General features: G+C 41.1%; 1 protein-coding gene across 5 annotated transcripts in view; it reads left to right on the forward strand.

Annotated features, from left to right (window-relative positions):
• ENTREP2 (endosomal transmembrane epsin interactor 2) overlaps window positions 1–22,572 on the forward strand; it is a 469,222-nt gene that overhangs the window by 358,203 nt on the left and 88,447 nt on the right. The window contains exon 2 of one of the 5 annotated variants that reach the window (XM_040493834.1): window positions 744–783. The exons of the other annotated variants lie outside the window; for them this stretch is intronic. The gene's annotated coding sequence lies outside the window, so the exon portion shown is untranslated. The remainder of the gene's footprint in view (window positions 1–743; window positions 784–22,572) is intronic. 5 annotated transcript variants of the gene reach the window in all.

A 22,572-nucleotide genomic window follows, 5' to 3' on the forward strand; every position in this document is an offset into this window, starting at 1 on the left:
ATATATATATATATATATATATATATATATATATATATATATGATACTCGGCGATCAAAAACAATGAAATCTTGCCATTGGCAACAACATAGATGGAACTAGAGAATATTATGCTAAGTAAAACAAGTCAGAGAAAGACAAATGTAATATGATTTCATTCATATGTGGAATTTAAGAAACACAACAGGTGAGCATAGAGGAAGGAAAGGAAAAATAAGATAAAAACAGAGGTAAACCATAAGTGACTCTTAAATACAGAGAACAAACTGAGAGTTGCTGGAGGGGAGGTAGGTGGGGGGATGGGCTAAATCAGTGATGGGCATTAAGGAAGGCACTTGTTGGCATGAGCACTGGGTGTTTTATGCTGGTGATGAATCACTGGGTTCTATTTCTGAAACCAATAGTACACTGTATGTGAACTAACTTAAATTTAAATAAATAAATTTTAAAAAATGCATTCAGACTTAGAGCAAAATAACACATTCTAGTGTGGAGAAAGAAGCAAATTACAAATCAACTTCCTCTTTTTTCTTTTTCTAAATTAATACTTTTCATATAAACAAGTAAATTGGAAATTGGAGGAGAATGAACACAGATATAGAGCAAGAGTGAAATTTAGAAATTATTTATGGTTAATCCTCTCATTTTAGAAATGAGCAAGGTGAATAGTTCTATATATATTGATCAGATAACTTATGTAAAATTAGAATAACTATAAATCCCCCTGTTTTTACTCCCTATAGATACTGGATCTGAAAAATCTCAAGAACCCTGTGAAAATAGGTACAAAGACTTGTTTTGTATTTAATGCTACTCTACAATGAGCATCTATAGAATTGTCACCTACAAATGCTTTGTTTCTAGAATGGAAACAGAGGAGGGTTAGGATTGTTAATATATAATTTAAATTTTTTCCATTGAAATTTTTACTAAGAAATTTGTAGATTCACATGAAGTTGTTAAAAATAACAGAGATCAACTGTATTCCTTTTCCAGTTTCCCCCAATGGCAACAATATCACAACCACAGTATTGACATTGATACAGTCAATTCATCTTATTCACATTTCCCCATTTTTTGCTTGTATTCATTTTTCTGTCTGTATGGGTGTTATAGAGTATGTGTATGAAGTTTCATGCAATTTTGTCACCTGTGGACGTTCATATATCCACACCACGGTCGAGATACTGAACCACATATTTCAATACCACAATGCAAGTATTCCTCATACTAGTCTTTTTATAATGATACCCACATCCTTTCCACCTCATCCTAGGAACCACTAATCTGTCCACCATTTTGAAAATAATGTCACTTCCAAAATGTTACATAAATGAAATAATACAGTATGTAACTATGTGGAATTGGCTTTTTTCATTCAGCACAATTCCATGGAGATTCATCTAAGTTGTTGTGTATATCAGTAGTCTGTTTCTTTTAATTGTTGTGTAGTATTCCATAGTACATATATATGACTATTGAACCATTTATCTGTTGAAGGACATCTGGGCCAACTCCAGTTTTTGGCAATTATGAATAGGATGCAATGAACTTTCATGTACTGGTTTTTGTGTTATCATAAGTTTTCATTTCTCGGGCATGAATATCTGAGAATGCAATTGCTGTATCATATAATAATTATCTGTTCAGTTTTATAAGAAACTACCAAACTGTTTTCAGTATGGCTGTATCATTTTACATTTCTATCAAAAATGTATGAGTGATCCAGTTTCTCCATATCTTCATCAGCACTTAGTATTGTCAATATTTTTTTTGTTTTTAAGCATGTAGTGATATGATTGTGGTCTTATTTTTCATTTCCTTGGTGGCTAATAATGTTGAACATCTTTTTATGTGCTTCACTGACATCTCTGTATATGGTTTAGTGAAATAAATGTTCACATGTCTTGTCCATTTTCTAATTTACTTATTATTTTTATTAAAATTTGTATTTTACCATTGAATTTTGAGAGTTCCTCACATAATCTAGAAATGTCTTGTGTCAAATGTATGGCTTGCAAATATTTTCTCCAAGTCCATAATTTGACTCTTCAAACTCTTCTGAGAACAAAATGTTTTGATTTTAATAAGGCCCAATTTGTTAATTTTTTCCTTTCCTAAATGATGATTTTGGTGTCAAGACTAAGAACTAGTCTGACAATTTTTCTCTGATGTCTTTCCTAAAGGATTTTTAGTGTTGCATTTTAAATTTAAGTCCCAATTGAATCAGTTTTTGTGTAGGGTATGATGTTTAGGTCAAGGTTCATTATTTTGCCTGTGATTACCTGATTGCTCCAGACCATTTATTGAAAAGGCTATCCTTCCTCCACCAAATTGCTTTTGCACCTATGTGAAAATACCAGTTGAGAATATTTGTCTGGGTTTATTTCTCTGTTTTCTGTTCTGTTTCATTGATCTATGTGAAACTGGGAGCACTGTCTGCCAATACTACATTGTCTTGGTAGAGTGATTCTTCCTCCTTTATTCTTTTTTTTCAAGATTGTTTTAGCTATTGTACAGGCTGTGACTTACATGTAAATTTTAGAATGTGCTATCTCTGTCTTCAGAAAGTATTGCTGAGATTTTAATAGGAATTATATTAATTTTATATAGCAGTTTGGAGAGAATTGACATCTTCCTGTGTTGAATCTTCCAATCCATGAATATGGTATATCTCTCCATTTATTTACATCTTTTTAATTTTTTCAACAGCATTTCATAATTTTTACCATACAGATCCTCTACATATTTCTTAAATGTATATTTAAATATTTTGTTCTCTTTGGATTGATGGTAAATGACATTTGTTTTTAATTTTAGTTCTCTGTGTTTATTGTTACTATATGGAAATGTGAATGATTTTTATGTGTTGATTTTGTATTCTGTGACCTTGCTGAATTCATTTTTTAGTTCTAGGAATTTTTTTGATAGATTTCCTGGGATTTGCTTCCAATATGTGTGCATTTTATTTTTCTTTCTTTCCTGTTTGTAATGACTAGAATTTCTAGTATTATGTTGTGTAAATGTGGTGAGAATGGACATCTTTGCTTTGTTTGTAATCTTAAAGGGAAAGCATCCAACATTCCACCATTAATGTAATGTTAGCTACAGGATTTTTTTATACACTGTGTGTGTGTGTGTGTGTGTGTGTGTGTGTGTGTGTATACTTGTTTCAGAATGAGATCATTTCCTTCTATTCCTAACTTGCTGAGAGATTTTTAAATGAATAAATTTTGTCAAGTGTCTTTTGTTATTAATATGATCACATTATTTTTTCTTATTTGGTTTACCAATGTGGTGGATTATATGCATTGATTTCTAATGATAACAAGTTATATATATCTAGAATAAATACTTCTTGGGCATGGTGTACAATCATTCTCATACATTTTTTGGACTTAGTCTGCTAGGGTTTTGTTGAGGATATTTTGCATCTAAGTTCATGAAAGATGTTGTGTTTTGTTTTGTTTTGTTTTTTTAATTGTCTTTATCTGGTTTTGGTATCAGGGTAATAATGGCCTCATAAAATGAATTACAAAGTTTTCCCTTCTCTTTTCTGGAAGAGATTGTGTAGAATTGGTGTTAATTTTTCTTGAAGTGTTTGATAGAATTTTTTAATGAGTCCATCTAGACCTAGAGGTTTCTCTTTGGAAGGTTTAAAATTATGAATTTAACTCCCTTAATAGTTATAAAACTATTAAAATTATCTATTTCATATTGGTTGAGTTGTGGTAGTTTGTGTTTTTCAAAGGAGTTGACTCATTTCATTTAAATAGTGAAATTTATATATGTAGAGTTCATATTACTCTATTATCATTATTGTAATGTCTTCAGAGTGTAGCGATATCTCCATTTTCATTTCTGATATTGTCATATGTATGTGCCTTTTATTTTTTTCCTTGTTAGAGATTTTTCAGTTTTCTTGCTCTTGTCAAAGAACTAGTTCATCAAACTAAAAATGGTGGTATTGAAGATAATTATTTGTAAATTTTTGTATTTTTTCATATTTGTGATTAATTTCGGCTTTGAGTCATTTTTTAAGTCATGAATATAAAGTTTATAATATTCTTTTATAAATATTTTATAATTTTTTGTATATTTTTATATCTCGTGTTCCTCTGTAGGCAAGATTTTATCATATCATTGCTAATTTCTGCATCTTTCTTTTTTTCTTCTTCATTGTGTTTAGGTGTTAATAATTAAATGATATATTAATCTGCTTATAAAGGCAAGAGTCTTTTTTCTCCTTTTTTTTCATTATGGTAAAATACACATAACATAAAATTTACCATTTTAACCATTTTTAATTATATAATTCAGTGGCATTAAGTGCATTCACATTGCTGTGTAACCATCACCACTAGCCATTTCCAGAACTTTTTCATCCTCCTGAACTGAAACTCTGTGCCCATTAAATAGTAACTTCCCGCAGCCTCTGGCAGCCACAATTTTTTCTGTCTCTGTAATTTTGTCTACTCTAGGTACCTCATATTAAATCATACAATATTTCTCTTTTTGTTTCTGGCTTATTTCACTTAGCATAATATTTTCAAGGTTGCTTTTTTTTTCTTTTAACTGGTAAGTTTAGCCTATTTATGAGAGTTTGGGTGTAATTCCTATTGACTTATATGTGATGTGTTTAAATTTTCACAATATGCCTCAGAACTGCAGAAATGCAATCCTCGTTTTCTGTAATGCACCTTGACTTGGCATGTGTCCACTGATTTGGGAAAAATAAATTTGATTCTTATCACTTCCCGGTGATTTAGTCTCTATCAGTTTAAAACAGTCTCTCCTCCAAAATTAACTCTATCTTTTTTCAGAAGGTATTCAGCCCTTCAGCACTTCTTCCCTCTTCATCTTCTTCTTTTCTGTCCCTGGTGTTAATCTGGGTTTGGGAGACGCAGATTTAGCATCACAGCAGTGGGGGTGGGCAACATGTCACCTGTTCTGTCTGTCCTCCAAGCCCTTTCTGGCCTGCGCGGATGATGACCTATGGCCCACCCAGCTGGATGGTCTGTCCTGGCATCTTCTAGGGATGTTTGAGGCCCTTAGCACAGTCTCCATGCAAGACCTACCTGCTTGGGATTCTCCTGTCTCTCCTTAGGACCGCCTAGGGCACAAAGGAATTCTGGGACCCCCTCACGTCCTACATGTCCCTTATGAATGTAGATATGAGGGCAACATCTCAGACCCTCTCACCCTAAATATGTGACTTCTTTACTTTTACTTCCTTGCAGCTGTCCCAAGTTAGCTCCAAACAAAGGACACTGACCCACAGATGCACACCAACATGTTTAGGGTTTCTGCAGGCTCGTAACCCTTCTCCCTTATTCTCAGCCTGATGTCAGAAGCATGAGCGTTCTGGGCCTCTAAGAAGGGACCCTGGGTGAATTCTGACCTTCCAGTTCTTTTCCTGGCTGGTCAAGGCATTGCTGTCTTTCTTTTTGGAAACTCTACCCTTAGGCCACATCCTTGGTCATCTTTCCTCTAGCCAGTCCTCCACACTGCTGCTCCCTGAAACTCCTCCTTCTCTTGGGATCCAGCACAAGGCTGTAACAGGAGCTCAGGAAACATTTGCTGAGAGCTGGTCTGAGCAAGATCTTCACAGGAAACCTCACATCCTGTGTGTGACAATCCAATTCACTTAGCCAAAATAATCAAATTAATAGTTTCTTGATTCAGTCTGTTACTGTTTTTAAAAAGTCGTCTATAATTTTTATGAGCCAGTTTTTTTCTATCACTGGGGTTTCTCAGGACCCTAGGTTGAGACCCTCAATGGCCCTTAATTTTGTGACAATCTCATTCTTTCCAAAGCCTGTTAGAATTTTTTCTTGAGGCTCCTAGCTGCATTTATTACCACCACTCCAATCTCAGAATTGAAAGCATCCAGTAACCAAGCCAACACCAATTATGTAGCCACAGCCCTCAGAAGATCCCCACAGTAACCAGGGCAACCCTGATTTAGCTTCATCGTGATGAATAATAAATTACGAGAGGACAGGGCCATAGGCTGGGGCTGTTGGAAATGCCTGGCTTTAAAGATGAAGGGAAAGTTGGCAGAAAGTACACAGTGCCTCACGAGGTCTTATGGGCCTGAGCTCCTTCATAATTTACCCTATTGCCAAGGGGCGTAGCTTTTATTCTACTAATCAGGGGTCAAGAAGAGTCATGGTGTTGTGGCCTCTCTTGGCTTCACAAGAAATTTAGCATTTGACTGCTCTTTGTGGTTTGTCGTGATGACACAGAATCTTTCCCCATGTAGCAATGTAATTCTCTTTTAACTCATCTACATGTGAGTGTGCCATTATCCTGGCTAAAGCTGCAATTTGAAAGTTGATTCCAAACCCCAAAGTTTTCTAGCAAAGAACACATTCTCGGCAAAATAAAAACTGATATGTTTAAAGTAGGCCAACAGTGCAGTTCCATACAAATATTTATCTGCCCTGTGTACATTCCTTTACTCTTTAATTCATTGGGTCAGTACAGTTTTACAGAGGCAGAGCCGTGTATCTGGACAGACAGGTCCTGGCTCTGTGCCCTCCATGCGTGCAGCTCTCCTTCTAAGATGAGGAGTGAATGACAAACAAAGGAGACCATTTCCAACAACTGGAAGCACTACAAGGAAAGAGGCAGGGAAGGGGCACCTGAGTGGCTCAGTCAGTTAAGCATCAGACTTCGGCTCAGGTCATGATCTCACAGTTTGTAAGTTTGAGCCCTGCATTGACTCTGTGCTGACAGCTCAGAGCCTGGCACCTGCTTCAGAGTCTGTGTCTTCCTTTCTCTCTGCCTATCCCCTGTTTGTGCTCTTTCTCTCTCTCTCTCTCAAAAAGAAATAAACATCAAAAAAATTTTTTTTTAAGAGAAAGAGGCAGGGAAGTGTTAGAAGGAAGCCCTGTGCTTCTCTGAGCATGTTACTTGTGACCTGGGGCCTGAGCAACTGAGGAGCAGAGAGGAGGATTTCAGGAGTGGGCACAGCATGGAGGAGGCCTTGAGGCTAACTGGATGAGTTTGAAGAACAGGAAGGAGGCCATGCAACTGGAGCCCTGTAGGTGGAGAGAGGCACAGGGACTGAGGCTCCCAGAACTTACACCTTAGCCCTTGCTCTATGTCCTTCTGTGTGTCCCATGTACTCAGGCCCTAAGACTTCTATCCACTGAGATCACTGGTGGTTTGTGACTTCTTGGCTGGGGCATTTTGTGACCTTTTCACTCTGTCTTTCCAGTGTCCTGCCACCTGCTAGGTGATGCTTCCTCATACCTGTATGGAGATATGTGTAAGCTGTGGGTGGGACTGTTTCATTGCCCTGACTCCTACAGTTCATGGAAATGTGAGAAGAACTGGAAGGTGAACCATTGTCTGTCCCAACAATGTGGACTCCAGTAGAACATCTAGCACTCTTTAGGAGACCCCCAAATGTCAACATGTGTAGGTGTTTCCTCTTGGGCATGGCCCCCTCTGGTTCTCTGAGCATACAGTGGGGCTACCTGTGTTTGAGGACAAAGCAGGAAGGGAGCTCAGAATGGGCAGCTTCAGACTTGACTTAATCCTTTTTGGGACTTTTCCAGCCTCCCAGCCCTCTGTCAGCTGTGGCTTCTCTGGAGGAGGGTCTTCATTCTCCTGAGATGTCCAGGGTATGGAGGGATGAGGCCACCTTGCAGGGGCTGGAGATGGAGCTGGAGGTCTGGGTGCTCCAGGACCAGCTTCTCAGGTGATTTTTCTGTCCCCTCCGCCTCCTGGCCCATGGGTCTAGCGTTGTATTTATCAGGCCTTTAATATCTGCTTGAAGCATGGTCTCTACAGGGAAAAAATAGTAATTAAGACCAGCTCATTCTCAAGGTAGCTGACTCATGGACTGCTGAGGGAGAAGCCAGGTACAGACTCAATCCAGCCTGCAGCCTTGCCTGAGGAAGCAGCTCCCACCAAAGACCTAGTGAGCCTGAAAATGGAAACTTTTCAAGAAAAGCTAGAAATTTTATGTGAAGTTCCTCAGTTTTACTCTCAAAATTTTTTAGGTGAAGTTCCCCAGTTTCACTCTCAAACGCTAGGTGAGTTCCCCCAAGAATAAAAGAAAGTTAAAAAAATCACCGTCCAGTGCCCTGAGGGTGACTAGTCCACAGCCTTGCCTACATTCTTCCTCTCTTGGTTCTTCCACAATACTGTTGGAAGATTTTTTTTTTTTTTACCTCATCAATACCCAGGATTCCATCTCACTGCTTCAAAGACTGAAGAGGTGGACACAGAATAAAATAAGCAGCAGGCAAAAGTTTATTAGAGTATAAGATCATAAAGGAAGAATAGTTTGAAAAGTCTCTTTACAGAGAGGGGACATTCGAAAATGAATGCCCATGACTATAGGCAAGGAACTTTATTTTATAGGGTTTTGGTTGGCCCCTTCCCTCCCCCGCCTTGTTCCTTCTCAGGTCCTACCCTTATTTTTGTGTAGGTAACTCTAAATGCCTGGTCATGCCTTTTTGATTCCCTCCTTTCCATTGGATAAGGGGTGGTCTATGGCCATACAGTTCCTTGTGGGTCATAAGTTTTAGGGTCTAACTATTTTTAGTCCGGTTTTTGTCAATTTCCTAAGGGACACCTGAGGAGGAGTAGGTGGTGTCTGCTATATTTCTTAAGAGGAACTTTATGCCTGAGGGAGTTTGCTAATGTTTGGATGCTCCCAGCATTGTTTTAAAATATGTTTTCCCCACTCAGGGACCTCAGGTCCTAACCTTTCCCTCTCTGCCTATTTTATCCTATATTTCCCTATCATAATGCCCTCTCCCCTTGCTGGATATGCTCACACCACTGAAATTGATGAGCAGATCATCATTTGTTAAGGGCCAATTAGAGGTCTAGTTCTGTAGTAGTAGCAGTTTTGGTTTTACCTAGAAACATACCACAACACTGTGAGCAGTGCATTTTTGTGTATGACTCTAAAAGTTGTGAGAATATCACATTCTATTAGGTGAGAGACCAGAAGGAATTTAAAACTAATAAAAATGCTCTTCTTTACTGGTTAATATTTATGTTATGTTCTAGGAATGAACAGATACTAGCTGACAGGCATTTGCGTCCTCTAAATCCTGATTCCAAGTGGGAAGAGCAGGAAGGAGTTGTCAGCCCTGAACTTGCCCCGCTAAAGCAAGGGGTATGGAGGGTAAAGGAGGCCCCCAGCTGCCCCTGAGCATGAGTTGCTGAGATGTGAATGGATGTTCTTTTTTCTTATTTATGTTTAGTTATTTATTTTGAGAGAGAGAGAGCATGCCAGCATGGGGAAAGGCAGAGAGAGAGAATCCCAAGCAGGCTCCATGCTGTTAGTGCAGAGCCCATCCTGAGCCTCTGTCCCACCAACCGTGAGATCATGACCTGAGCCGAAATCCAGAGTCAGATGCTTAACCAACTGAGCCACCCAGCCACCCCTGAATGGATGCTCTTTTAAAAAGAACGACCAAGAGGGACTACACGCCCTAGATTAGTAAAACTCTGAGAAGCCATGCATAGAGGGAGCCCCCTTTAATTCTTTAACACACTATTCTGCAAGTTAATTTGACCACAGAACCTCATTTAGCTTCTTTCCAATTTTTCTGTTATTCCAAACACGGCTGCTGCAAATACTTGTTTGGGCCTTTCTGGAAGAAAAGCATTAAATGCTTCTCATTTTCCTGTTAACCAGCACCATTGTTCCAGCCTTTTCTCCCTTTCTGCCAGCCACGTGGAGCTCTGCTTTGATTACAGTGCTAACTAATGAAATTTCAGTCTGGACTGAAAATGCAAGTCTATGTATGTAATTAACCAAACGCGTCTCAGAAGGAGATGAAGGCATGGCCCCTCCCCTGCGGGTCCAGAAGAGAAATCTCTGTGTTCAACTAGTTCCACGCTTCTCCAGTGATGAGAACATCTCAGGAAGAGCGGTCTCGTTTTTATGTGCATAGGGAGGCTGGTGTGAAATATTCATAGCTTTCCAACTTACGCTGTCCTTGAAAGTATCATTTGAACAAACAGGTCTTGTAAAAATTCCCAAGACTGTGGAAATCATTGCCATGTCCTGTGAAGATAACCTTCAAAGAGGGCTGGGAGTCTGGGTTAGTGTTCTCATTTGACCACTGCTGTCTGGCAGGAATGTTGCAAATGGCACCTTCAAATTTCCACACTCCCAAGATTCTCTCTCTTATCAGGATGGCAAACACATGATGAAAATTTTGAATAGGCAGAGTATAACTACACAAAGACAAATAAAAATAAAATAGCTGATGACAAGGAGGTATTTTTTTTTCTCCTAAAAGATCAGGGAAAGTTATAAGTCTTAATTCCATGATTTTATTTATATATATATATATATATATATATATATATATAGTTTCTTAACAAAGAAAGCAGAAACTTTCTTTTTAAAATTTTTTTAATATTTCTTATTTTGAGAGAGAGAGAGAGACAGAGAAAGAGCACAAGTGGGGGAGGGGCAGAGAGCGAGGGAGACGCAGAATTGGAAGCAGTCTCCAGGCTCTGAGCTGTTTGCACAGAGCCCGACACAGGGTTCAAACTCACAGACCGTGGGCTCATGACCTGAGATGAAGTCCGATGCTTAATCCACTGAGCCACCTGGGCACCCCTGGTTTATATTGTTAAAAAACAAAGTCTACTGAGTGCATATGAAGATCTAATTGGTGTTATTACATGATTCTTGAATCAGGCCGCACCCCTTCTGGCAAGTAGAGGGAGCCCTGAGGAGTTGTGCAAAACTTGGGAAGTTTTCCAAAGGAAGGAGGGTGAGGCAAAGAGTCAATAGGAAAAGAAGAGAAAGGACTGTTCCAGGTGTGGTCACTTTCTCCTTCTCAGGGGGAACAGCAGGGGGTCCTCTCCTGCAGATGACCTCATCTTCCTTTGGGGGATGGAGAGGGCCCCGTGACAGATGAGCTCCTTGGTACTGACCAGAAAATTGCTGACTGACTGGGTAAAACTACATTTCTTCAACTGCAGTTAGGTTAGATAGTAAGCCCTGGTTTACTGACTTGGGGCTTTAACCTAAGTAATGCCATTTGGGGCTTGTGGTTTTCTTTTTTAACAACATAAGCTGCAATAAAAGTCCTATCTTGTGGAATTAGATAACTTTGTCCTTAATTGTTTTGTATTCACATACACATGTGCACACACATATGGAAACAAGAAAACAAAAACTAGGGGCACCTGAGTGGCTCAGTCAGTTGAGCGACCGACTTTGGCTCAGGTCATGATCTCAGGGTTCATGAGTTCAAGCCCGGCATCAGGCTCTGTGCTGACCGCTCAGAGCCTGGAGTTTCGGATTCTGTGTCTCCCTCTCTTTCTGCTCCTCCCCCCTCACACTCTGTCTCTGTCAAAAATAAATAAAATGTTAAAAAACAAACTACCTAGATTCTCATCAGCTTTGGGGTTTTAAAAGAATACTTTCTATACTGTCCCTTTGATGCTTGTTCCAAAGCACAATTAAAGAATGTTACAGCTCTTTGCTTTCATCAGCATCATGAGTGCACTTCCTGTACCACCTGTCTGTGTTGTAATGTACTTTCATTATACGAAAAGTGGAATTTGAGAACAGTGACCCGTGGTAACTGCCAAGCTTCTTTGATGGTGTAAAATGTCATAACGAAAGGTGTAGGGACTAAAAAAACTCTCTCAGTGTAAAGATGGAGATTTAAATTCTAATGAGTTTGGAGAGATAAACCTAATGGAACGTTCATGGTGCTAGATTAACCTGGTCAAGCCCCAGCTATGGGGCTCACCAGCAGGCCCAAGCGCCCTGGGGGTGATCTCTGGGGGTAGTTTAGGGCAGGAGGAATATTGCCCTGGAGTGTGTGATGTAGATGCTGGGTGGTTGGGGGTGTGCTCTACTGTGGCTGGTTTGCATATGAAAGGCAGATTAGATTCACAGACAAATTGTTTACTATTTTGGTATTAACTAGCCCTGGGAACAGCAGTCCCTCCAGGATCTACAAGGCCCCAGGATGTCAGAGCATCAGATAGTGCAAAACATAAACAAACATAATTAATACAGAACCTCTTTGAAGCTTCTAAAATCTGACTTAATTAACCCAATGGACACTTTGCGTCCATCTTTTTTGTATACTAACTCTTCATGCATGCATTTATGTCAGTCGGTCCTGCCAGACCCCAGCACTGGGGTGGAGAAGGCAGTGCTTATCCTAGTATGATAGGGAAAGGATGGGATCAAATAGGCGGAGAGGGAAAGGCCTAGGACCTGAGGTCCCTAGGTGGGGGAAACACATATTTTGGAACAATGCTGAGAGTGTCTGACCACAGCAAAACCCCCTCAGGTGTGAGGTTCCTCTTAAGATTGTAACAGACACCACCTACTCCCCCTCAGGTTCCCCTCAGGAATTTGACCAAAGACCTGACTAAAAATAAGTAGACCATAAAACAGATGACCCACAAGGAACAGTATGGCCATAGACCACCCCTCATACAACGGAAAGGAGGCAATCAGGAACGGACAACCCAGCACCTAGAGTTATCAAGCCAATAAGGGTAGGTGTTGAGAAGGGACAAGAGGGAAGAGTCTAATAAACTTTTACCTGCTGCTTGTTTTGTGTCCAACTCCTCATTCTTCAAAGCAGCAAGACAATGAACCCCAGGTATTGAGGTTAAAAAATCCTGCAACACTGGGGCAGTTTACACTCTGATGGGGTGTCAGTGGGCAGTGTGCACAGTGCCCTGAGAGACACTCGCACATGGGGTGCAGGGGAACTCGAGCCTTAGGGTACTGGGTCCCACTGGGGCAAGCAGAGGCGGCTTCCAGAGTGGGGAATGCTTTTGCCAAGTCTTAGAAAATACAATCCTGTCTTTGTATTCTTCACCTTGGGTGACGGCAACAGTGTGAGGTGGGAAACAGAATGTGTGGGAGGAACCAGAATCAAAATGCAACTTTCTAACTGCTTCCCATCATCACTTGAAGGTGTCCCCCTGACATATTGCAAGTGTCCAGCTCCGTGACTTTGCATAAACCCATGGAAGCAGCACCAGGTGCAGAGATAGCATGGCCAAAATCCCCAGGAGGCCCCATCTTACCTTCTCCTAGGGGCTCACCCTCCGCAAGAGCAGCCCTATCTTAACCTCTGTCAGCTTTCCTAACTTTCAACGTTTTATAAATAGTATCCTACGTCAGAATATTGTTTCCTGCGTTTTTCATTCTATGTGTCCGTTGAAGTCCATCATCTCATTGCAAGTAGCTCTGGTTTCTCACTGTATGGACATACCACAGTTCATTTTCCCATCCTTCTCTTGATAGACATCAGGGTATTTCCAGAGACGCTGTGGAGGAGGGTGCTGCTGTGAATATTTCAACATGCATCTTATGATGAACATCCCATCCCCATGCCTTTCTGCTGGTCATGCCTACAAGTGCAGTCTCTGGGTCCTGGGGTACACATGTGTTTGACTTTGGCAGATGGTGACGAACAAGGTTTTCCAGAGTGGTTTGCGCTGTCTTCACTTCCACCAGGAGTGTACATGCATCCATTTGCTGAGGAATCTCACATCTGTTGTGTGCTGGTGCCTCCCCCAAACCTGGGCTGTAACTTGGGGCGGAAACACCGGGGGCAGAATCACTTCTCCCAGCTGCCAGGCAGAGAGGCAAGTAGAGCACTTGGGAGCCTCGTTATGTGCCAACATTCCTTAGCCATTTCAGAGTAGACTATCCATGTTTAAGGAATAGGCTAATTCTCCCTTAGCTGAGCACCAATGTTTTATCCTTATGTACTTCAGTTGGAAACAGGTTTTTATTTTTTGTAGCCACTATCTACTATGGCATGTGGGTTTCACCCATGTGCTAGTTTTCATCATCTGGCACTAAGTGCCAAGAGCAGTGTGTTAAGTAGGAATCTGAGGCTGTGTCTGGGCTCCATGGGGAGCAAGCATGAAAGCTGTTTTTACCACCAGCCAAAGGGGGAAAGGATGGGATGTGTGTCTTGTGTTCACCATCCCTTCTGAGGAGGACGCACCAAGTAAGTCCCAGCTCTCAAGAATTCTAACAACAGTGTTTTAGGAAGAAAAAAAACAGGTAGAGTTAAAAAATCATCATAAAGCAAATTAAAGTGAGTGCTATCATTAAGAAATGAGCTGCCATGGGGTGCCTAGGTGGCTCAGTCGGTTGGGTGTCCGACTTTGGCTCAGGTCATGATCTCATGGTTCATGAATTCAAGCTCCTCATTGGACTCTGTGCTGACAGGTCAGAGCCTGGAGCCTGCTTCAGGTTCTGTGTCTCCCTCTCTCTCTGCCTGTCCCCTGCTCTCAGTCTGTCTCTCTCTCTCTCAAAAATAAATAAACATTAAAAAAAAAAATGAGCTGCCAAATCTGGGAGAAGAGAAGACAAAGGTTTTAGACATACTGTGGAGATCAGGAAAGTTTACACAAAGGAGGGCAGCTGAGCTGGGCCTTGAGGGATGTGTTTCCTGGAGGGAGTTGGTTCAAGGGGGCAGTCCAGGGAAGAAACACTAGTAATAAGGGGCAGAATGAGAATGAAAATGTCTCAGCTATGGGGTGCCTGGGTGGCTCAGTCAGTTAAGTGTCTGACTTGGGCTCAGGTCACGATCTCGCAGTCAGTGAGTTCAAGCCCCATGTCGGGCTCTGTGCTGACAGCTCAGAGCTTAGAGCCTTCTTTGGATTCTGTCTCCCTCTCTCTCTGTCCCTCCCCTGCTCATGCTCTGTTTTGTCTCTCAAAAATTAATAAACGTTAAAAGTTTTTTTTAATAATAATAAAAAAAAAAGAAAATGTCTCAGCTTGTCCTGGGAACGTAAGCAATTTGGTGTGTCTGAAACACAGGAAAAGTGGAAAAAGGATGATGTGTACTTAGAGCACAAGTTCTGGATTCAGTCCTCCGTTGCTGACCAGTTCTGTGACCTCAGGCAAGCCACTCTCTGAGCCCCATTTTCCTCATTTGTAAAGATAGTAGAGATACAAAGTTCTTAACACAGTTCCTGGCTCACAAAGATTTCAGTAACTGTCACATCATAGACACCAATTATTCATCACAACACAGTGGTTTTGTGTCCATGTATAGTTAAATGTAAATATGCATGTGTATATATCAACATATATGACAGCTGGAAAATTTCACTTCAAAATATTTATGTTTATTTTAGTGCTGAACAAAAGTCATTTTTTTCAATCCTTTTTGTCTTATTTTACCTATTATTATTATTATTTTGGAGACAGAGCACAAGCAGGGGAGGGGGGCAGAGGGAGAGAAAGAGAGAATCTTAAGTAGGCTCCATGCTCAACACAGAGCCCAGTGTGGGGCATGATCCCACAACCCTAGGATCCCCCAACCCTGAGCCAAAATCAAGAAGAGTCAGACACTCAACCGACTAAGCCACCATGTGCCCCTGTATTCTCCCTTTTGTTTTTTTTTTTTCTTTTTATTTATTTTAAATTTTTTTAATGTCTATTTATCTTTGAGAGAGACAGAGTGCAAGTGAGGGAGGGGCAGAGAGAGAGGGAGACACAACCCGAAACAGGCTCCAGGCTCGGAGCTGTCAGCATAGAGCCCCGACGCAGGGCTCGAATCCATGAACTGTGAGATCATGACCTGAGCTGATGTCAGATGCTTAATCGACTGAGCCACCCAGGTGCCCCTCCCTTTTCTTTTTAATACTTTTTTTTAATGTTTATTTTTTAGAGAGAGAGAGCATGAACCGGGAGGGACAGAGAGAGGGAGACAGAATCTGAAGCAGGCTCCAGGCTCTGAGCTGTCAGCACAGAGCCCAACACAGGGCTCGAACTCACGAACTACAAGATCATGGCCTGAGGTGAAGTTGGACACTTAACTGACTGAGCACCCAGGTGCCCCTATATTTACCCTTTTAAACCCTGTAGGAACCTAGGAAATTTCACTTTATATTTCTTAAGAATGTAGAAATTTCTGGGGCGCCTGGGTGGCGCAGTCGGTTCAGCGTCCGACTTCAGCCAGGTCACGATCTCGCAGTCCGTGAGTTCGAGCCCCGCGTCGGGCTCTGGGCTGATGGCTCGGAGCCTGGAGCCTGTTTCCGATTCTGTGTCTCCCTCTCTCTCTGCCCCTCCCCCGTTCATGCTCTGTCTCTCTCTGTCCCAAAAATAAATAAACGTTGAAAAAAAAAAAAAAAGAATGTAGAAATTTCTAACTTTGTCATATTTTTAGATTATTTGAAAAATGTATTTGAAAAGGTTTTCTAAGGGTAAATCCATCTTTATAATGTATCACGGTAACTGAGTTGGTTTAAGAATTAACTTTGCAGGGTGCCTGGTGGCTCAGTCAGTTAAGCATCTGACTTCAGCTCAGGTCATGATCTCACGGTTCATGGGTTCAAGCCCTGCATCAGGCTCTCTGCTGACAGTTCGGAGCCTGGAGCCTGCTTCGGATTCTGTGTCTCCCTCTCTCTCTGCTCCTCCCTTGCTCATGCTCTGTCTCTCTCTCAAAAATAAATAAACTTTAAAAAAATCAACTTCGCTAATGAAAAAGGTGTTCCCATTTCAAAGTCTTAAGGTGAGGTAGAATCAGTGTATCCTATATGTATATACCTATTTACTTGACATTCTTTGCATTTTTCTTTCAAAATATTCAAGATTCAGGCTGTGAGTTTTTTAAAATCCCAAACATTTCCCAAGAAATAAAAAGTGGTAGGAAATCTATAACTAATTATTAATAGTTTTTGTCATTACTTATTGCTCTCTTGGCAAAAATGTTCTAAAATAAATTGTTTGATTACATGGTTACATTTTAAAAGGATCGTTTTCTCTTTAAGAAAAAAATATCAGCCAAGGCCCACCTATGTGAAACCCAAATCACAAGAAAGCAGAAGCCATCCACATCTGGAATGTGGTCAGGGGGCTGTAGAGGGGGACACAGTTCTATATGCTGTGGCATCTCTTCTAGGCCATTAGATGTTGACTTGGCTTATGGTCTCAGAAAGTTAGTTAGTTAGTTATTATGGTCTCAGAGAGTTATTTATTTATTTATTTATTTATTATTTTTTTGTCTGAGACCTTATAAGCTGATGGGAATTGAAGATACTGGCTTTTTAAACTCCCACACAAGCCATGGTCTGCAGGTTGGACTTGGGTTCCTTCCTGGCTTCTCTGCGTGGGTCAGTTGTGTAGTAACTTTCTCATGAAGCTGTTGTCCTTGCTCCTGCTTGGCCAGCAGGCTGGTTCTGCAGAAGCTATTACATCTCTCTTCCCCAGGGTAGGTGACCAGCGGAGGCAGAGTCATGGATATACCAGAACTACTGCTGAGATGTGGTACACCTTAAATTTACGCAATGTTAGATGTTGGAGGTATTTCAATTTTAAGAAATACAGCTGAGACTTAGGTGTTTCTGTATTTTCTTTTAATGTTTATATTGGGAGGTGGGGGCAGAAAGAGAGGGAGACAGAGAATCCGAAGCAGGCTCTGCTATGACAGTGCTGAGCCCGATGCAGGGCTTGAACCCATGATTGGTGAGATCATGACCTGAGCTGAAGTAGGATGCTTAACTGACTGAGCCACCCCGGTGCCCCTATTTCTGTATTTTCAAAGTCAGAATAACAGGTTACAAGCCATGATTGTAAGGACAGTCTACCCTAACTCATCTCAATCCCATCCCTGCCTAGGAAAAACTTACTAAGCCCCTGAAGGAGAACCAGGTCAGGAGGGGTAGCATGTGGGGCTGTGTCACTGGCTTGGCAGGGAAGCTGGAGTGATCGTGATGGGCTGGCTGGATCCCCAAGCCTGGTAGGAACCCTCTGCCTCTCACGGGAGCAGACGCTCCAGTCCCTACTGCCTCCGGAGCAAGGAAGAGCCTAAAAGGCCAGGAAGGGGTGCCAGCTGCAGGGGCTCCTGTGGCAAATAGATTCAGATGCTTGGGAAGGAAGGGGGTAGTCCTGCTGTCACCAGCCCAGAGAGTCCCGCTAATGCTGAACTCCCAGCAATGTCACATTCGGGAGGGAGACCGTGATGGAGAAGGTAGAGTTCGTTGGTCTTAAACTTTCTGTGTTCATGGCACTCTTGTGAATATTAAACATTTTGGCAGAACATTGAAGCTAAGTCAGTAATTATCACAATGTGATGGTTATTGTTTCTTTTTTTCAAACACCTTTATTGTGATATAATTCATATATCACACTAGTTACTCATTTAAAGTGTACAATTCATTAGTTTCTAGTGTATCCACCAATATGTGTAACCATTACCACAATTTTAGAACATTTTCATTACCTCGAAAAGAAACCCCATATCCTAAGCATCATCCCCCTATGTCCTTATTCCCACCTCCACCCCCAGCCCCAAACAACCACTAATCTACTTTCTGTCTATTGATTTTACTGTGCTGGACATTTCATATGAATGGAATCCTATACTGTGTGGCCTTTTGTGTCTGACTTCTTTCACTCAGCATAATGTTCTCAGGATTTGTCAGGTTGTAGCATCATTACTGGAGTTTCTAGGGTCTTGTCAGTGTCATTCAGTGTCCTGAGTGTCCACCAGTATGAGAGTTAGCTAGTCCTACATCAATAGGGCCTGTGTTTTAGGAGCCCTCCACTGTCAACAGCAGGGTGGCCACAGGGCAACAGAGGGGTCACTCAGAATAAGCAGGACTGGGATTGGCTGAGCCGAGTTATTGAGTTTGGCAGATTTGACAGATTAATGAGAATGTCTGCAAAACTGATGTAATGCTAAAAGTATTCAAAAGTAGTGGTGAATTTTTGCAAACCTATTCTCCAATTAAAGTAATAAAATGAAAACAATAACAACTAACAATATTTGCACTTTGCACTTTTACCCCAAGAGCGTGAAGCTCAGAGAACTTCTGTGACTTGTCCTGGGTCATTCTTTAGCAGACAGGACCCTGAATGGATCTGACTCTGTCCCTCATGCTTTGCTTTTCTCTGTGGCTCAGCAGGCTCGTCACCCTCAAGGACGGTCTGCCCAGTGAGCGTCCCCAGGGTCCGTGGACTGCCCCCAAGGTTCAGCCTTCCCCACTGCGTTCCTTTTAGGAGTGTCTGAAGGTCACATATCTGTCTCGTTTGTGCTTCTTAAAAGAATCCAGGGGCATCCTTCTCTGTTGTCTAAGCCCTTTGTACTCCCAGACAGGCTGATGGACCATAAATAAGGGGTGGGGGGGGCAAGCTGGCTGTTAAATGCTCCAAAGAGATTCATGAAAAATTACTGCAGCTTCATTTGCAAAGCTCTGCTGTGTTGTTCCCAGTGACCCGAACACTGTGGGGGCACTCCTGAAATAAATCTGTCAGCCTTCCGCACACCCAAGATGTTGAGGTCAGAGAACTGATCGGGAGGTTTCCAGAATTTTTCTTACAATTAATCACAAACTCAGTGAAACAACTGAGGGAAAAGATTTATTTTGATGTCTATTCCCCGGGGTCACTAAAGGGTTATTTGACGTGATAATCTCTGCTTCCCAGCCAAGCCAGGCCTCTCCCTTCCTTTTTCCCCACCGAGGAAGCAGTCTTGCCATTTACATGAGCTCCTTCAGTCTTCGTACCAAGGTGGAGGCATGATCATGTGAAATAATTCCTTGCATGTTTTTGAGATGTGAGAAAGCAGACTATATCAGAACTCTGGACACTTTGTCCAGTTGATCAAAGTGGAAGGACACATCAGAGCCAAAGGCCATGCTCCCAGATCCCAAGGTTGTGAATCCCCAGTGGTGCCTGTTAGCCAGTGGTCATGGCATGATGTGAACTTGCCAGACTGTAATTTGACTCTCGTGTATTAATATAGTTACATGGGTAGAAGAAAAGGAAAACAAGCATTTGATTCATTTCTTATAGTTTCTTTTTATGAGTTGATTAGACTCTAAACCAGATGCGACTTTCTGGAGGACCATTTGGCCCACTTGCTTTTGGGCAACATGTCTCCCTGTTATGTGCATTTCTGGTGCCCAGCACCTACTCAGCCATGAGGCAGGCCTGTGAACCAAGCTGCTCCAACTGGAGTTCTTCTCCAGAACTTGGGATCTTTAGGAAAGTCACCAATAAGTGAGGGAAATGAGGGACCTTATCCCAGCTGTGCATCCAAAGAAGATGGCACATGTTTTAGGCCACTTAGATGTCTTTAGCTGCCGCCTTGTAAGATTCCTTCTATGGTTCATAGTCTGTTCATGTTTTTGCAAATCTGGCTGTTCCAGTCTGTTTTGTTTTTCACATTGCCAATTTTATCAATTGATGTTTGCATAGAAAATCATCTATTTTTTCTAGATTTTCAAATTTGTTGGCGCAAAGTTATTCCTAGCGTTTTCTTCTCCTTTTTAATCCTCTCTGCATTTGTATTTATGTTCCCTTTCTCATTCCTAAAGCTATTAGGGATATTCAGTCTTTGTTCATCTCCCGAAAACATATCTAGGAGCTCTAGACCCATAACCTAGAAGGTTAGCAGCCTTGGTGGACATTGTGTGTATTGTGATTGCTTTGTACTCCGGGCCTGGCTGGCCAGAGCCTTTGTTCTTATCTTTTATTTTGAGACTTTTCTAGCTTTCTGAGATTCTTGGTTTGCCGTTAAAAGGACTCTGCACCCCATGTTTGTTCAACCATCCTTTTACATTTTCCTGAGTTTTTATTGTTTTAATTTAGATTCTTAGTCAAATATATTTTATTTTTATGTTGAGACAATTATAGATGAATAGCTTACTATGCCAGCACTATTATTAAGCAAACTGTCTTTTTCCTACTGAATTGAAATGCCATGTTTTTCATTTACTAATTTCCTATAGATTATCAGTCTGATTTCTGAAATTTTTCTATCCCATTGAACTCTTTATTTATTTTTAAGCCATGACTTTAGTGTTTTGATTACAACATTAATATCTGTTAAGACATCCACTGCTCTCCCATTATCTCTTTTGGTTTTCAAAAATTTTTTGGATAATTCTTACATGTTTGTTATTTTCTAAATCTTTAAAATGATTTTGTCTGGGTGCCTGGGTTAAGCGTCTGACTCTTGACTTTAACTCAGGTCATGATCTCATGGCTGTGAGATGGAGCCCCACTCTGAGCTCCATGCTGAGTGTGGAGCCTGATTGGGATTTTCTCTCCCTCTCTCTCTGCCTCTTCCCCACTCATGCTTGCTCTCTCTCTCTCTCTCTCTTTCTCTCAAAATAAATGAATAAACATCAAAAAATTATTTTGTCCAGTTCTATCCACTCCATTGGGATTCTGATTGGAATGCCAGCACAAGTGTGCATTCCTTGGGAAGGATCGGCAGTTTGTAGGATATTACATCTTTCCATTTAGGAATAGGCTGTGCACCTTCATTGATTCAGGCAGTAGGTGTCAGTCAGGACACATAGTGGAGAAGCCAACTCAAGCTAGTTTTCACCTAGAAGGGACCCAAAGAGTTCACAGAGTCTCCAGGACAGCCAGAAACCAAGTTTGGAGGCTATAAGGCCAGGAAAGGAAAGATGCTTCAAATTATACTCAGGAACTGCTTTGAGGAAGACCCCATCGTCACGGGGCCAGTAGTGTGACCCTACTGACCCTAGGCTTTGGATACTGTCTCCAGAACCTCACTTCCTGCCTCCTCTGGAAACTGGCTGTGTCTGCTGCCCCCTATTTCAGAATGGAGTCCGTGCAGTACATACCTGTGTCCCAAGCTCCCACCTAAGTCCTGTGCAGGAGTGTCTCATAGTGGAGCCCTCCTTTAAGGGCTCCCTCCCAATTAGGCAGGCCTGGAAAGCATTTCTGGAGAAGGTAGACCGACTCATAAGGTGAGTATTCCCCAAACTGAGGAGGAAGGCTTAATGGCATTGGGCGGCCAGGTAGAATGACCCATATCTGTTATACCTGAGTTATTGCTACATAATAAGATTTTATATATAGCTTCCCATTGGTCATTTTATTTTCATATTTAATTTATTTTATGTTAATGTATTTTTAGGTATTTTGTATTTGTTACTATTAACTGAGTACAATACGTTTGTCATTTTTATTTTTTAATTTTTTTTAAGTTTTCTTTATTTTTTTTAGTAATCTCTTCACCCAGCATGGGGCTCAAACTCATGACTCCAAGATCAAGAGTCGCATGCTCCTCTGACTGAGCCAGCCAGGCCCCCTGCCATTTTTATTTTTATTTGGTTGTTACTAGTATCATATTTTTAATAATCAGTATAACAAATAATCTTAATTCCAGTTTTTTTAGTATATTCTCTTAGGTTATTTTAGATAATCAATCATATAATTTGGAAAGAAAGACAATTCTGTCTTTTCCAATATTTACACAACTTACAATATTTTCTTATTGCATTAGCTAAAACATAGGAATTATCTTTCCATTAAAGGTCACAAGCAACTCAGCTTGAAATACCATTTTGGACTTCCCAGTATCTTTTATGGTTATTGGACTTTGGGTTTACTGCATCTTTTGGATTCAGTACAGTAGTTTATATTTTGCTATGAAATTATCCAGGTTCTCTAGATTTTTGGATTTATGGCCTTAGACCTGCCTCCATTCTCTAAATCTCCAACATTCTATATTTAAAGCTCCTTTCTCATTTCTAATCATGTTTACTTTGGCTTTTGTTTTGTTTTCTTTTGTTTAGTCCTACCTGGGGTTTGTC

The sequence above is a fragment of the Herpailurus yagouaroundi genome, unplaced genomic scaffold (assembly GCF_014898765.1).
Source record: "Herpailurus yagouaroundi ecotype Mexico unplaced genomic scaffold, PumYag 185, whole genome shotgun sequence".
NCBI classification, from domain to species: Eukaryota; Metazoa; Chordata; class Mammalia; order Carnivora; family Felidae; genus Herpailurus; species Herpailurus yagouaroundi.